The sequence below is a fragment of the Pseudochaenichthys georgianus genome, chromosome 15, assembly GCF_902827115.2.
Source record: "Pseudochaenichthys georgianus chromosome 15, fPseGeo1.2, whole genome shotgun sequence".
In the NCBI taxonomy this organism is placed as follows: Eukaryota; Metazoa; Chordata; class Actinopteri; order Perciformes; family Channichthyidae; genus Pseudochaenichthys; species Pseudochaenichthys georgianus.
In genome coordinates this window covers 9,957,753-9,973,278 of record NC_047517.1, presented here as the reverse complement: position 1 = coordinate 9,973,278, position 15,526 = coordinate 9,957,753, and the positions used below count along the sequence as shown (strand labels likewise).

At 44.8% G+C, this 15,526-nt stretch overlaps 1 protein-coding gene across 1 annotated transcript in view; it reads left to right on the top strand.

Annotated features, from left to right (window-relative positions):
* The first annotated feature begins 2,950 nt into the window (after positions 1-2,950).
* rin2a (Ras and Rab interactor 2a) overlaps positions 2,951-15,526 on the top strand; it is a 58,482-nt gene continuing 45,906 nt past the window's right edge. The window contains exon 1 of the mRNA XM_034100862.2: positions 2,951-3,173. The gene's annotated coding sequence lies outside the window, so the exon portion shown is untranslated. The remainder of the gene's footprint in view (positions 3,174-15,526) is intronic.

The window sequence follows — 15,526 nt, the reverse complement described above, 5'->3', positions numbered from 1 at the left end:
AACTCGCTCAAAGGCTGCTTGCTGCGCCGGAGCCCACATCCACACGGAGTCTGCTTTTAACAGTGCATATAGTGGCTGGCCCACTGTGGCGAGGTCTGGAATATATGTCCCCAGGTAGTTGATCATACCGAGTGCTCTCTTTAGTTCCTGCACGTTTTCTGGTGGTTCAAGTTTGCTGACTGCAGACACTTTGGCCGGGTCGGGTCGTACACCATCTTTGTTGATCACCTGACCCAGGAAGTGCAGCTCCTCCTTTCTCAGCACACACTTCTCATTGTTCAGCTTCAGGCCTGCAGACTCCAGCCGATCCAGAACCTTCTGCAGCCGCTCATCGTGTTCGCTGGTGTTGCTGCCATGGATGATGATGTCGTCCATGTAGACGGCAACGCCATCCAGCCCTTCCAGCGTCTCTACCATCTTCCTCTGAAATATCTCAGGTGCGCTGCTTATCCCAAAGGGAAGACGTTTAAAACAGTACCTTCCGTACGGCGTGATGAAGGTGGTCAACCTCTGGCTGTCTTTGTCCAGTGGGATCTGCCAGAACCCTGACGCTGCGTCCGGGGCTTGAGCCCAAGTAGCCACCCCCTAGCGCCGCCACTGCTGAGGACTCCTCTGTCCTCGCGTCACCTCCTCGTGTCTCTCGCTCGCATCTTATGGAGGCGGAGCTAAGACGCAAGGAAGGGACACGAGTGAGGGAAAGGAGGAGTCGAGGAGGGGTATTGGGATGAGGCTAGTGTTACAGATGCAGGTTCAAAGGTGAATTAGGTTCAAAGGTGAATGATTGCGTCATCATTTGTGTCATGACGTAAGCGTTTACGTGCCTTCTTATGACCCACACAGCGTTTTACGTCGCTGATTTTCTCCGCAACATCGCTCACAACAACATCAATAGAGGACTGCGTCGGGGAGTTTTTAATTATACAAAGCCAGATTAAATTAAAGAACTACTTCTCCAACCTTGTACCTTTCTCCAGAGTGCCGTGGTGCATTGTTTATTATTGTGGTTCAGCTGCATTACTGCCTGCTGCAGTGCTGCTCGTCTACCGGAGTTTATTCTCCCGTTAACTCGCGGCAGCGGCCGCTGTAAAGTTGTCATTGTCTGTCACACAAGCAGCTGCTAAATATCCCCCATCCCCATAAGTGAATGTGTTTTAGTCTGAAAGCTGTTTGGCATCACAACGCTGTTATGAAAGTTTCTCTGGCATTCTACAGGTGATGTTAGCGCAGCAACAAAAGCTAATCTGACTATCTTGACTACTTGAAAGAAAGAGCATCAACAAACATGAGGAGTAGGCTGAGTTTTTCTTCTTTGCTGTATTTACATTTTCAATTGTGAAAGAAAAACAAATTATTTACAAAAATGCACAAACTAAGACTGCTTCATCGACAGGATGAGGGGGGCGGGGAGAAGATATAAACAACTCTGTAATAAAAAGTAAAAAGAGGAAAATAAAAATCAGTGATATTTACATCATGTTGTGGCATAAGCCGTTTTCTACACGCATATTTAACCGGCGTAGTTTTCGTTATGATTTTACTTGTGATGGCCACATGTAGCCCATGTATTGATCCGATAGCTGCAATAATACAAAACAACAGGAAAAGGTCTGCCTCTTCACAATAGTCAATAACAGTGAACGGATGGTTGTTAAAGTAAGGTAAAATAAACAGAATCACACTAAGCCTGGTTAGTGTTGCCTGACTTTATAAGTGTTTTTTATATGTGTGTGGTAGTCACTTTGCTCAGCGCTACTGATTGTTACAACTTGTATTCGCCGTACTCGCCATGAACTGTTATTGCTCAGGTTAATCTCGACCCCCTCCAATGTAAGCGTAACGTATTTGGTTCTTGGATCTTGCTGGGTTGCCGAGTAGGGCCAGCTGAGAGAATAGACCAGACTCCAGCAAAGGTCAATTGTGTCTAGAGTGCGCCATATAGTGAGATCAACTGAAATGCCGGGTATTGCAGGAAAAAGGCAAATTATAGTACATTTACTATAATTTGGACAATTTTGTACCAATATTCGGCGGGCCGGATTCAAAAGCCCAACGGGCCGTATAGCCTATGGCCCGCGGGCCTTAGTTTACCCATGCCTGCTTTACAGCATGTTTTTTTTAAATTAAAGTTGCGTTGGTGTTTGTGTGTTGGTTGTTGACGGCAATGTGTGCCCCCCAGCCTTCCCCCCGTGGTAAATGATTGCCCCCACATTCGATTTGTTCTAGAGCCAACCCTGTATAAACTACATGGTCTTATTCCTATTTTTTCAGAAGTGCATCTCAGTTTGTTGTTGTTTCTCTAAACTGGAGCCAAGCTTTGTAGAGGGATCTTCAACTTTTTCCCCAGACGGAACACGTCATATGGAAGTTAATGCGGTTTGTTTTTGTTCCTTTGCAGTGCTGCGGGGGGAAGCTGGCAATGGCGTCAAGTTAGACATTATGCACAGAAGAAGAAACTTCCCGGAAGTAGGGCGGGCTTAACTTTCAAATAAAAGCATGAGATTTGAAGATAAAAATATTGATGAAAAAAATGCTGCTGCATTTAAATGTTGTCATCATGTCACACGTGGCATCGTTGTGGCATTAGACCATGTTAAATATTGGAAATGAGTTTTTATTAGGTCAACTGTCACACATGTGGCTATAACAAAAATGTTATACATCATATTTGTGATCACGTTTGCTGCATGTCACGTGTTGGTTAACTGATCTGACTAAGTCTCCCTGGTTTATTAATCTAAGAAAAAAAAAATGCTATAACAAAAAAGGATCCCAGGAAGTATAAGTTAGGCTCTCACTAATTTAGGGTGTTATCGTTTATAATGGAAAATAAACATGTCATCTTATTATCTTTCCAGGGTAAGTGAGTGGGCAAGTTTAGTAAATGAAGTACGTACTATTTTGAAAAAAATAACCGGAAGTCCTTTCTTGTTAGAGTTACACAGAACAACGCAGACAGCTGCTCCTCAAAAGAATGTAGGACCATGGATGTATCCCCCGGCACAACACTGGATATATTTACCTGTTTTTCCCTCAGTTAAAGGTATGAAAACACGTTTGAAACATCACAACTTCGCAGCATGGAGCTATAATGCAGTTTACACGTGAAGAAGCAACTCGTCGGAGCAGCGGAGTTTTCTTTGGTCAAACTGGAATTACACTCGCTCCGTAAACAGGCAAGAGAAACCTTCCCTTTGTTTTAACCTTTTGCGACACCTTTACAGTGTTTTTGTTTCTCTCTGAAGCTAACTTCTGAACTCAAATTCTGCCCAGTCTCTTGAAAAAGCTTACTTATCAGTCATATGGTCATTATTTATTGTGTCACCTTGAAATATGTGGAATCCTGCGGGACGTGTTGTACGAGTTACCGCCACCTGTTGCACGACGTCGCTGCTTTAACCAAAACGTAAACGCACCAAAGATGCATCAATAAATGTGTGTTGCTCCGCGGAGTCACAATAACATCAGTGGTGGAAAGTAGATATTATATTTAAGTAACTCAAACCATGAGTGTTTTGCCAGAAAATGAATTGGCAGCAATTTGGCTAAGACTTATTCTGTAAAAAAACATTTCACACTTCCAGCTTTTTAAATGTGAAGATGCTTTTAAATATTGTTGGAGTTTTTTCTGCAATGAGTACATAAACTCCTTATACTTTATACTTTTACTTAACCTTGCAAAGTTAGTAAGCATCTAAACAGAAGTGCACAAGAAGCAGTAAAGTGCAATGGTATGAATAGTATAAGTATACATATGGCAGATATAAAAAGTTAAATTAGATACAGTATGAACAGTATGTATATATGTATGTATGGGTATAAACACTATAACAAGTATAGAAATGTAATAGATTAGAGACACTTGTGTTTATAATATGAATCAATATGAGTACGCTTAAGCGGTCTGTTCCTTTACCCTTCAGTCCATGGCCAGTTCAGTATTAAAAACAGATTTAGATTGAGTTTGTTGAATCTGTTAATATACTTGTACTTGGTTATCCGTTTTGAGTGTGGTTCATTGTCTTATAACACATTTACACCAAAGATACAAAGCTTTAGTCATGTTAAGAAAGGTTTTAAAGATACAAAAGTGCAATGTAGAACCCATATTTAGTTTGAATGAGAAATTGGATTTAGGAGAATAATGTAAATGTTTAATTCAGCCAGAAAATGCACCTTCTGTGATGTGTTTTTACTTGGGACCCAAGACTTTACTTTATTTTGCTCACATATTGGCGTGTCATCTACTTTCTTTTGCCAGACTGCTGTTTAAAAGTTGTTTCCAATTATTTGCAAGCTTGTCAGACTAACCCTAAATTGTGTCACCAGCTTTGCACATCATATCATCTTCCTTCCTTATTTTCATTGGAAAAGCCAGTGTTTCCTGATACGGGCAAAGACCTTGGGGGTTTTCAGTCTCTGCAGATTGTGTACCTCCAACATGAGTCACAGGTCAGGAATTAGAGAACAGGGCATTAGTCTGGCAACCTGGTCTGTATTTAGACCCCCTTTTGAATGTCAAGCTAGTTCTCTGTCCTCTGTTTTGTCAATTGGGGTTTCAAGAGGTCACATTGGATTCTTCTTCTTCTTCTTCTTCTTCTTCTTCTTCTTCTTCTTCTTCTTCTTCTTCTTCTTCTTCTTCTTCTTCTTCTTCTTCTTCTTCAATACAACGAAAAAGTAAGTTAATCAAACCACAAACAAGGTATAACACAAATAATGTCAATTACACAGGGCCTATTTGTTCTCTTATTTAAATAGGTGAAAAATGCCCTAATCCATGAGTAATGAGAGGGGGGAATTTGAGGCTTAAGCTTATTAAGAGAGCAGTGTGAGAAAAAGTTTTTAGAGAGTACTTGTCCATGGACAAGTGAGTTTGGCAATTTACTTGTCCGAATACATTTTTCACTTGTCCAGAATGGACAAAAATTGGGGCCACTGGAATCTTCTTCTTCGTCATCGTATTTTACATTTTCCCACGGTTTTTATGATACCGCTAACGTAAGTGAGCGGTAAGATTTTACTGCATCACACAAAGGGTTGGGTATCGTTTGGATTTTAACGATTCCGGTTCTGCTTTTCGGTTCTCAGTTCCAGTTCTTTGAGAGGGTAAAAATAAGTCCCATGACAAACTGGGAGAAAAATATATTTATGAAAACATTAAGTCCTAATCTGTATTCCTATTTACAAATCACTTCATACTGTTGAATTTCTTATTGTTATTGAATACAATTATATAAAAATAATCTTTGCATTGTTTAGTTAGTTCTAAGTGGTGCAGTTTGAGAATGTACAATTGGCCCAGTGTCCTCTGATGTTACACTGCAACCTGCCTGTGAGACAGAGTCCAACCACACATGTCCAACACATAGGACATACATAACCTAATAATAATACATTATATGTATAGCCTATAGGCCTAGCGCTTTTCTACAACTCAAAGACGCTTGCACGCATTTATTTACTTTTACAAACACAGGAGCTAAAACGCTTAATAACCTTCATTACGTGTTAGAGAAAGAACATAAGAAAGTTTGACAAAGATGCGGCTGTTAAACGGGCAGCGGATCTGCTGTGTGGAGAGAGAGAGACGCTGAGCTGCACCGTGCAGCGATCAGCTGATACGGAGCATAGAGAGAGCTGCAGTCCGCGGGGCTCGGCCTCGCTTCCTGGCCTCACAACTCTTATTAATCCCGGTACCGGACAATTGTTATTTGTTCCTACTCGGAACCGAGTTTTGCTTCCCAACCCGGCCACTGTGCTACACTTCCCGCGCCGCTCCGCCCGCCCCGTTAACTGTACAGAAAGCGGCGAGATGCATTTCCTTAGGAATCGACAAGCAGAACCGAAACTACATTTCTAAACGAACAATGGCGGACACGTACAATTTGCGAATGAGTTCTGCCTTTTGTAAACTGAATTTATCAATAATTTGTCAATAAATCGGGGCGAAAAACGTCACTTGTCCGGCGGACAAGTCAATTCAAAGATCTACTTGTCCGATATTGTAAATAACACGTCCCGGACGGTGGGACGTGTACTTTTTCGCACACTGGAGAGTCACAAAGGCTATGAGTTATTTTTATTTTGGGAGTTACAGAATTATAGGGATAAAAGCTACTATATACTCTGGAGATGTGAAGGATGCATTGGTATAATATATCCAAAGTTAGAATGATAGCTATAAGAGCATTGTTGTCCCCTAATTAGTGTCATGCACAGTTTTTTCAAAAAGCAAACTGTTGGCAAAGCAATTTTCACCAAACAATTGAATTTAGATCTGACATATCATTAACAAAAATAGCATATCGCTGAATGTTACAATGTTACATCTTAAAGATGTTTTGCAAGAAACACCAGCCTGTTTGGTCTGGTTTCAGAGATGAGCGCAGGCAGGGGACAATATTGCCACCTGTACTGAAGACCCTCTCTGAAGAGGAACTTGTGGCAGTGCTGCCACATATGACACAGGGAAAAAAGAAAAGACTCTGAAGCCTTTCTTTGCAATTATATAAAAATAGTGTTGCTACAAAAGTATAAATTAGCCTTACTAATAAGACAACTCAGATCTGAAGCTACACAGGAATCTGCTGCCGAAGTGCAATAAAAAAGACAAAATTAATAGAATCAAACCCTTTTTTTGTGTTGCATTTTATTAGAGTATAAAAAGAAATGCCTTTTAAAATAGGATGCAAGCAACACTAGTTTCTTAACCTGAATTGATAATAGACTATAAACAATTTAAACAAAACAGATCTTAATGTTTGCATTCTTATACCATTTTGTACAATAATTATAATGAATAAGTTCAAACAAACTAAAACTTACAGCTGATTAATAACGGTATCCAACTTGAGTTTTTATTATATCAAAAACCTGTTGAAATGCTTCTGTTATTTTTACTATCCCCAAAAAGCGCGTCGGCAGCCTCCAGGAAAGCTTCTTTCACAACTTCGCCATCTTTGAAAGACTTCATGTGTTTCGCAAGAACGTGACTGACGCGATAAGATGCTATGGTAGCAGCCTTGCTCTTGTTGTTGGGCCTGGTGAAAATGGACTGCTGTGCATTTAGCTGTCCTTTCAGGCCCCTCCCCTTTTGGGAGCGTAGGGCAGAATTAAGAGGGAATACCGTCTCGTAGCGTTTGTGCACTGTTTTGAAATGCCGCTCCTAAATTACCCTTTTCGATAAAGCCACGCTCGCATTGCAGACGAGACAGATGGACTTTGAATTGGAATAGATACAAATAATCATCCTCCCACTCGGAGTGAAAATTATATATTTTGGGCTTTTTTTCTTCTGCCATAATTGCGGTCTTGTGTGTGTGCGGACTGTCACTCCTGTTGACACGGACAACGTCAGCGAAATAGTGCCCACTGCCCACCAGCCACGCCCCGACACATCGGGTGAGGCTGGCCAATCACAAAGCTTTGATGCGTTCAAGTTAGGGGTGTAACGGTTCACAGAAGTCACGGTTCGGTTCGTACCTCGGTTTGGGGATCACGGTTTGGTACGGTTCGGTACAACAAGAAAAAGCAAAAAAAAGTCCCAAATGCATAATTCCAGGTTTGTTGTTATTTATTTTTGAACAGTAGTGCAAGTTTCAGTCTCAAAATAAGGAACTCTGACATTTTGAATAATTAACTGTATTAAACAGTTAAAAACAAACCATAAACAGTACCACACACACTCAGATGGCCATATTATCTATAGGCCTAATGGCTGATGTCAAACAAAAAGGTTTCATCAAGCTGTAAAAAAGAGTCTTGAAAAAGAATGTCTTGAAAATATTACATCATAAATAATAAGAAAGTGTTTCAAGAACGCAAAGTCGTTGAAAAACATATGCCAAAAGCTTCCGTTATTTATTTTGGTTTCACGGCTTTCATGTCTATTGGCTTCTTAAAAAGAGCGGGGATCAGCTGTTGAACAGCTGTTGTCTTTTGCCGGGCTCCGGTGATTGGCAAATCTGGGTGATCCCTTCTGATATGATTTAGCATATTTGGCGTGTGTTCCTATTAGCATACCGCACCGCTATCGAACAACGCCGACACACCGTCCTCGTCGGATCCACCACTCGCACACTTCATCGTTATTGTAGTCCACAGGGAACCCGAAATGTTCCCACACAGTTGATTTAAAAGAAGCAGGTGGGTTCTAGCTCCTGTGTGTTATCTGAAATCGCCATACTAACTTTTCTTCTTCTTGTATTTAGTTCGTTTTGTTGTTGTGTTTCTTCTTGTTCTTCATTTGTTGTTTAAGGGCGGCTTGCAAACAGCTTATGTAGTGGATGCTGCCCTGAAGGACAGACTTTTTTCCCACTCGTAAAAAAAAGGCGTATTCGCCGTGTGACTGCATGTGCCGAACCGTGACGTCCGAACCGTGACGGTACGGGACGAATACGGATACCGTTACACCCCTAGTTCAAGTGCATTATTCTGGCACAGGAAGATTATGTTACAGGACATTAACAATAAAACAGAATATTGTTGTTTTATTTTTAGACACATCTCGCGATCGACTGGGAATCTCCCCGCGACCCTTCTTTTTAACTAGTTGCTGCTCTTGTTCTGACATCTTCGCTCGCGCTGAACACTCAACACATGTCACTCCCACGTGGCCGAGTGGGCTTTTAGGGAGGGGTGAAAGCGCACCCAGCAAAATAATCGTATTTTGTCAATTATGCTGTTTTCCTAATCGTCGCAAGCCATAATTGTAATCGCGATTAAAATGTCATTAATTGCACAGCCCTACCCCCCTCATATAAATCTCCATTGCATAACAAACAATATTAACTGCATACCATACCAGTTCTCAACTTTACATTTTTATTAAGCAGGGATTGCAGGTTCGCTTCACAGAAACTCTGGGGAAATGGCACTGTGTATATTACGCCTTTTTTAACTTTTGGCCGTTTTACTGTAAGGACCAGAGAAGGAGACACACAGGCATGATTCAGTTCCCTATGTTGCGTGTTTCTACTGCAGAGAGCCACAAGATTGACTAATTGTCAAAGAGTCATTTTCGTTCCTACCCTCACCTATGGTCAAGAAGGATGGGTCATGACCGAAAGAACGAGATCGCGGATACAAGCGGCCGAGATGGGTTTTCTCCGCAGGGTGGCTGGCGTTTCCCTTAGGGATAAGGTGAGAAGTTCAGTCATCTAGGAGGGACTCGGAGTTGAACCGCTCCTCCCTCGCGTCGAAAGGATCCAGTTGAGGTGGTTCGGGCACCTAGTAAGGATGCCACCTGGGCGCCTCCCTAGGGAGGTGTTCCAGGCACGTCCAGCTGGGAAGAGACCAAGGGGTAGACCTAGGACCAGGTGGAGGGATTATATCTCTTCGCTGGCCTGGGAGCGCCTTGGGATCCCCCAGTCAGAGCAGGTTGATGTGGCCAGGGAAAGGAAAGTTTGGGGCTCTCTGCTGGAACTGCTACCCCCGTGACCCGACCACGGATAAGCGAGAGAAGATGGATGGATGGACTACAGAAATTTGAACAAATTAATGCAATTTTTGTGAAAGCTGAACCTGCTGCTCCTCACAGAGAGAAGAGGGAAGAGGCTGTGTGAATTACTTTACATTGTGGATAAGGGTGGATAGCCCCCATTGTTCTGTGTGTCAAAATGAAAGACAGCCCACACACCTATCAATCATCAAACCGTGGGATCTTATTTAATTACCTGTTGAATTCTATCAACACGTAATGTTGTATCGATGGATATTATAAAGAGAAGTTCGACCGCAAAAGTATTCTCCGTCGGGACTTCCTGCAACAACACCACGTCGTTATCGTGATTCTGATTGGCCAGAAGACATTAGGAAAGATGTTTTATTGAGAAGACGATCACTACGTGACAAAAGTTTTCAAAACTGTTTCTAGTCTTCAGCATTTCCAGTGGCTACTGAAATCAATCTTACTAACTGCTGTCTGTGCAATTTACTCGGCGCGAGTTGGCGGACTTTTTTTTGCTTACTTTAACATCATTTTTCATTGTGGGGCTAAGCCATTTCTAGGTATGGCTGTAGCCTACCCCAGCCATACCCTGGAGGCGCATCTGCACTTTGCACATTGTTACGTGCCGTAGTGTGTGTGGGTGTGTGTGTGTGTTTTCCCTCTCTCTCCCTCTGATTTGTCCCCAGGTGCAGCCTCTTCCCAGGTGCAGCCTCTTCCCAGGTGCTCCTACTTTGCAATCAAGGATTCCATATAGGACCGGAAGAGGACGGCAGTGAGGCCCCTTCTTTCTCTCCTTCTCGTCTGGCTGCATGTGTGCAGCCTGTCTCTGTGTACAACCCAGCCTAGTTGTGTTGTTTATGGTACCATTGTGTTGTAATGTGGCTGGTGAGCCGCCTTACGTATTGACGGATTAAAAACCTCACTTAAACTCCTTCAGCCTTCCGTTTCCTCTCCTTTTTCTCTCGTCCGGCTGTCTGGTGTGTCGCTACTTCCCTTGGTATCCCTAGCTCTACAAGGGAACGTAACATGGGGGCTCGTCCAATCTTTGAGACAAAGAGTGAGTATTTGGTTGTTGGTTAGTGTTATTGTGTTTGGTGGTGAGCAGTAGTGTATATAGGTGTAGAATTGGCTGTGATATTATTTACTGTTGAACAGCTTCCTCAGTTTAGACAGGGGAGTGTCTAGCTGGACTGAATCAGTCCTTCCTTCGGATACTCATTTTTTATTTTGCCTTTTTTATTTTCAGGGTAATCCTGGGTGGGGATTTATTCCCTGTTGGGGGCAGGCGATTCAGGGTTTCGGCCGCTGATGTTTGCCTTTAAAGTCACCTCGAGCCCGGCACGCTCCAGAAGATAGTTAGGTAAAGGTTGGTAGGCAGGATCTGGGGAAGTTTGTAAATAAATATATAATAATATTTGTAAGTAGCCGTTGCTAAAGATGGCTTTTGTGTTGGAGCAGTTTGTGGCCAGTCCTACTGTGGGTCAGCTAGACGGGTGCAGGAAAGTTGATTTGCGGTTTGTTGCTGACCATTATCATGTTTCTGTTTCCTCGGCTCTGGTAAAAAGTGAACTCAAGGCTACTTTGATAGCTGGACTAGTTGAACAGGGGGTTTTGAGGCGGCCTGTTTTAGTGGAATCTCCTGGCACGGTGGTTCAGAGTGCTACGAAACAGGCAAACATTTTCACCACACCTCAGTTTGACTCGTTTTCGGCAGGATCCTCACCTACGGGGTCTAAAGTAGATGCCAGGGTAAAAGTACGTATGGCTCGTCTCCAGTGTGAGAGGGAGGAGCGTGAGCGTGAGCGAGAGTTTCAGCTCAGGAGGGAGCTGGAGTTCAGGAAGTTGGAGGCAGACACTGCTGTCCGGATGCGTCAGCTAGAGCTCCAAGCAGCTGTGGTGGGTGATTCTGCAGTTACACCTTCTGGTCCTGCTGCCTCCTTTGATGTGAGCAGGCATATTAATTTGGTCCCTGTGTTTCGGGAATCAGAGGTGGAAGTCTATTTTGGTGCCTTTGAGCGCATTGCTGCGGCCCTGCACTGGCCAGAAGACGTGTGGGCTATTCTATTACAGTGCAAGCTAGTCGGCAAGGCTCAAGCGGCTTGCTCTTCTCTTTCTGTCGAGGATAGTTTGGAGTATGACAAGGTGAAAGGTGCTATTCTCAGGGCATATGAGCTTGTGCCTGAGGCCTACAGGCAGCGTTTTCGCGGCATAAAGAAAGCTGCTGGCCAAACATACGTGGACTTCGCGAGGGAGAAGAAAGTCCTCTTTGACAGGTGGTGTAGAGCGTGTAAAGCGGATGACATCGCTTCCGTATGTGAGCTGATGCTGTTGGAGGAGTTCAAAAACTGTGTACCGGAGCGTACGGTAGTCTACCTGAATGAGCAGAAAGTGACTACTCTTCAGCAGGCTGCCACTCTGGCAGACGAGTTTGCGCTGATACACAGGAGCGTTTTTTTTCAGCGGGATCCTCCTCAGCGGGACCCTCCTCAGCGGGACACTTATCGGAGAGCTCCTGATAGTTATGTTCCCTGTGCCAGTGTTCCATTGTTAGGTCCCAGGATAGACAGAGCGTGCTATTTTTGTCTTGACCCAGGTCACATGATAGCAGATTGTGCAGCTTGGAAGCGAGAGCGAGCAGCAGGTGGCAAGCACCCAAAAGGGGTGGGCTTGATTAAAACAGTGTGTCCTAGTAGGCAGGTCACTGTTAAAATGGGCCCTGATGAGTGTTTTAAGCCATTCATCTCTACTGCTTTTGTCTCTCTGTCAGGGAAGGTGGAGGATCAGCGACAGGTTACTATGTTACGAGACAGTGGCGGCTCACAGTCGTTCATTCTTGCGAGTGCACTGCCCTTGAGTAATGAGTCCGCCTGTGATGTAAGTGCCGTGGTAAGAGGTATTGAAATGGGTTTTGTGCCTGCACCGCTCCACAATGTCCATGTCCAGTCCAAACTGGCTACTGGTTTCTTCACGGTTGCCGTACTCCCCAGATTTCCAATCGACGGTGTGGATTTTATAATGGGAAACGATATAGCTGGAGGTAAAGTGTACCCTACTCCAGAGGTTGTTGACATTCCAGTTCCTGGTGCTGTAGATGATAACCTAGCTCTGACTCATCCGGAGGTATTTGCAGTTAGTGTTTTGACCAGAGCTCAGGCCCGTAAGCAGGCTCAGGATGTGGATTTGTCTGATTCTTGGCTTGTCTCTGCCCTATCTAACGACAGGTTGACCTCTGTTGATGGATTAGTGGAGGGCCCTCCAACGGTGTGTGATGGTGAAATAGAACCTGTCGCTATTGCTCCAGAGGTGGCTATGCCTTTGACCCGTGAGGCGCTCATCACGGCACAAAGGGATGATCCTACCTTGATCAAGTGTTTTAACGCTGCTGAGAACCCTAACGAAGGCAATAAGAAACAATTGTTTTGTGTGGATGACGGGGTGCTGATGCGCCGGTGGGCTGACCAATCAAGTGATGCAGATGTTGGTTCAGGTGGTGATTGGAACAGCGTTTATCAAGTAGTGGTTCCTGTGAGTTGTCGGCAGCAGGTTCTGGTGTTAGCCCATGAGCACCTGTGGTCTGGCCACTTAGGTGTGACTAAGACTTATGACCGGATCCTTCAACATTTTTTTTGGCCAGGATTGAAAGATGACGTAGTGTGTTTCTGTAGAACTTGTAGCACATGCCAGGTGGTGGGTAAACCAAATCAAGTAGTTCCTCCAGCGCCGCTGTGTCCTGTTCCGGCTATTGGTGAGCCTTTTGACCATATCATTGCTGACTGTGTCGGTCCGTTGCCGAAGACCAAGGCAGGTAACCAGTTTCTGTTGACTGTGATGTGTGTATCGACACGTTTCCCTGAGGCCATCCCTTTGCGTAAAATCACTGCACCCGCCATCATTAAAGCACTGACCAAGTTTTTTACCACCTTTGGGTTGCCGAAGGTTGTGCAGACTGATCAGGGAACTAATTTCCTTTCCAAGGTTTTTAGACAAACCTTGCAGTCATTGGGTGTTTCCCATTCAGTGTCTAGTGCCTACCACCCAGAGTCACAAGGGGCACTTGAGCGTTGGCATCAGACATTGAAATCGATGCTTGGTAAATACTGCCATGACACAGGCAGGGACTGGGATGAGGGTGTTCCCTTCGTGTTATTTGCTATTCGTGACGCAAAGCAGGAGTCTACTGGGTTTAGCCCAGCTGAACTAGTGTTTGGGCACAATGTGCGTGGCCCATTAAAGATGCTGAAGGATAAATTGGTGTCTGAGTCCCTTCCGAAAACTGATGTGAAGAAGTTTGTGTCCCAGTGTCGTGAGCATTTACGACAGGCGACGAAGCTAGCAAGGGAAGCTCTTGCCTCTTCGCAGGAAAACATGAAGGGCAGGTACGATAGGAGAGCAGTTAAGCGGCAGTTTCAGCCTGGTGAGCAGGTGTTGGTGTTGCTGCCTACACCCGGATCTGCTCTCAACGCGCGTTTCTCAGGTCCGTATGTGGTTGTAAGGCAAGAGTCTGACACCAACTATATCATTGACACACCTGAGCGTAGGAGAAAAACAAGGTTGTGCCATGTTAACATGCTTAAGTCCTATCATGCCAGGGAAGCTTCCCAGGGAGACCAGCAAGGTACTGTGGTGACTGCTGTTCCCAGCGTGGCCACTTCCCTGGCCTGTGCAATGTCGGTGGTTGAGGATGACTTGATAGTGCCCTCTGGTGGTCAGCAGTGTGGTAGGTTATCGAACTCTGAGTTTATGCTGAGCTTAGAGTCTAACCTGGCGTATCTTCCAGAAAGCCAGCGAGGCGACGTAGTCGGTTTGGTTCATGCTCACCCGACCCTATTTTGTGATGTGCCATCGAGCACTAATGTGTTAAAGCATGACATTGATGTTGGAAATGCTCATCCAGTTAAGCAGCATGCGTATCGTTGCCACATAGAGAAGAGGGAGAACATGAAAAAGGAAGTGTGTTATCTGCTGGAAACTGGCTTAGCCAAGCCTAGCTGCAGCCCCTGGAGCAGTCCATGTTTGCTTGCTCCTAAATCTGACGGAACACCGCGTTTCTGCACCGATTTTCGCAAGGTGAACGCCCTAACTGTTCCAGACTCTTTTCCTTTACCCCGTATGGACGATTGCATCGATAGTATTGGTCCTAGTGTGTTTATCACGAAGTTGGATCTCCTTAAAGGATATTGGCAGGTCCCTCTCACTTCTAGGGCCTCAGACATCTCTGCATTCGTAACGCCGGACCACTTTATGCAATACACTGTGATGGCTTTTGGCATGAGGAATGCCCCAGCCACATTTCAGCGGTTAATGCAATTAGTGTTGGGGGATGTGCCCAACTGTAATGTGTATCTTGATGATGTGGTGGTTTTTTCCGATAACTGGACTGACCATATGGCTATTCTCGCATGTGTGTTCCAGCGACTCGCAGGAGCCTCGCTAACAGTGAATCTGGCAAAGTGTGAGTTTGGCAAGGCCACTGTCACCTATCTAGGCAAACAGGTGGGTCATGGGCATGTGAGGCCCGTGGATGCTAAAGTGGAAGCCATCCTTTCCTACCCAGCTCCAGCCACCCGACGTGAACTCCGGCGGTTCCTCGGTATGGCTGGGTACTACCGATGTTTTTGCAAGAACTTTTCGGTAGTTGTGGCACCGCTAACTCAACTGTGTAGCCCTAATGTTCCATTTCTATGGACTGAGGAGTGTTGCCGCTCCTTTAGCTCTGCCAAGTCTCTCCTCTGTAGTGCTCCAGTGTTGTGTGCGCCTAACTTCATCCTTCCCTTCCAACTCGAGGTGGATGCTAGTGGTTCTGGGGCTGGTGCTGTTCTGCTGCAGGAGGGTGATGGGGGTGTGAGCCATCCTGTGTGCTACTTCTCGACCAAGTTCAAGCGACATCAGCTGAATTATTCCACCATTGAGAAGGAAACTCTGGCCATGCTCCTTGCCCTGCAGCATTTTCAAGTGTATGTTGGGTCCAGTTCAACGCCAGTGGTGGTGTACACCGACCACAACCCACTCGTATTTTTGTCCCAGATGTTCAACCACAACCAGCGGTTGATGCGCTGGGCCCTGTTGGCACAAGACTTCAAC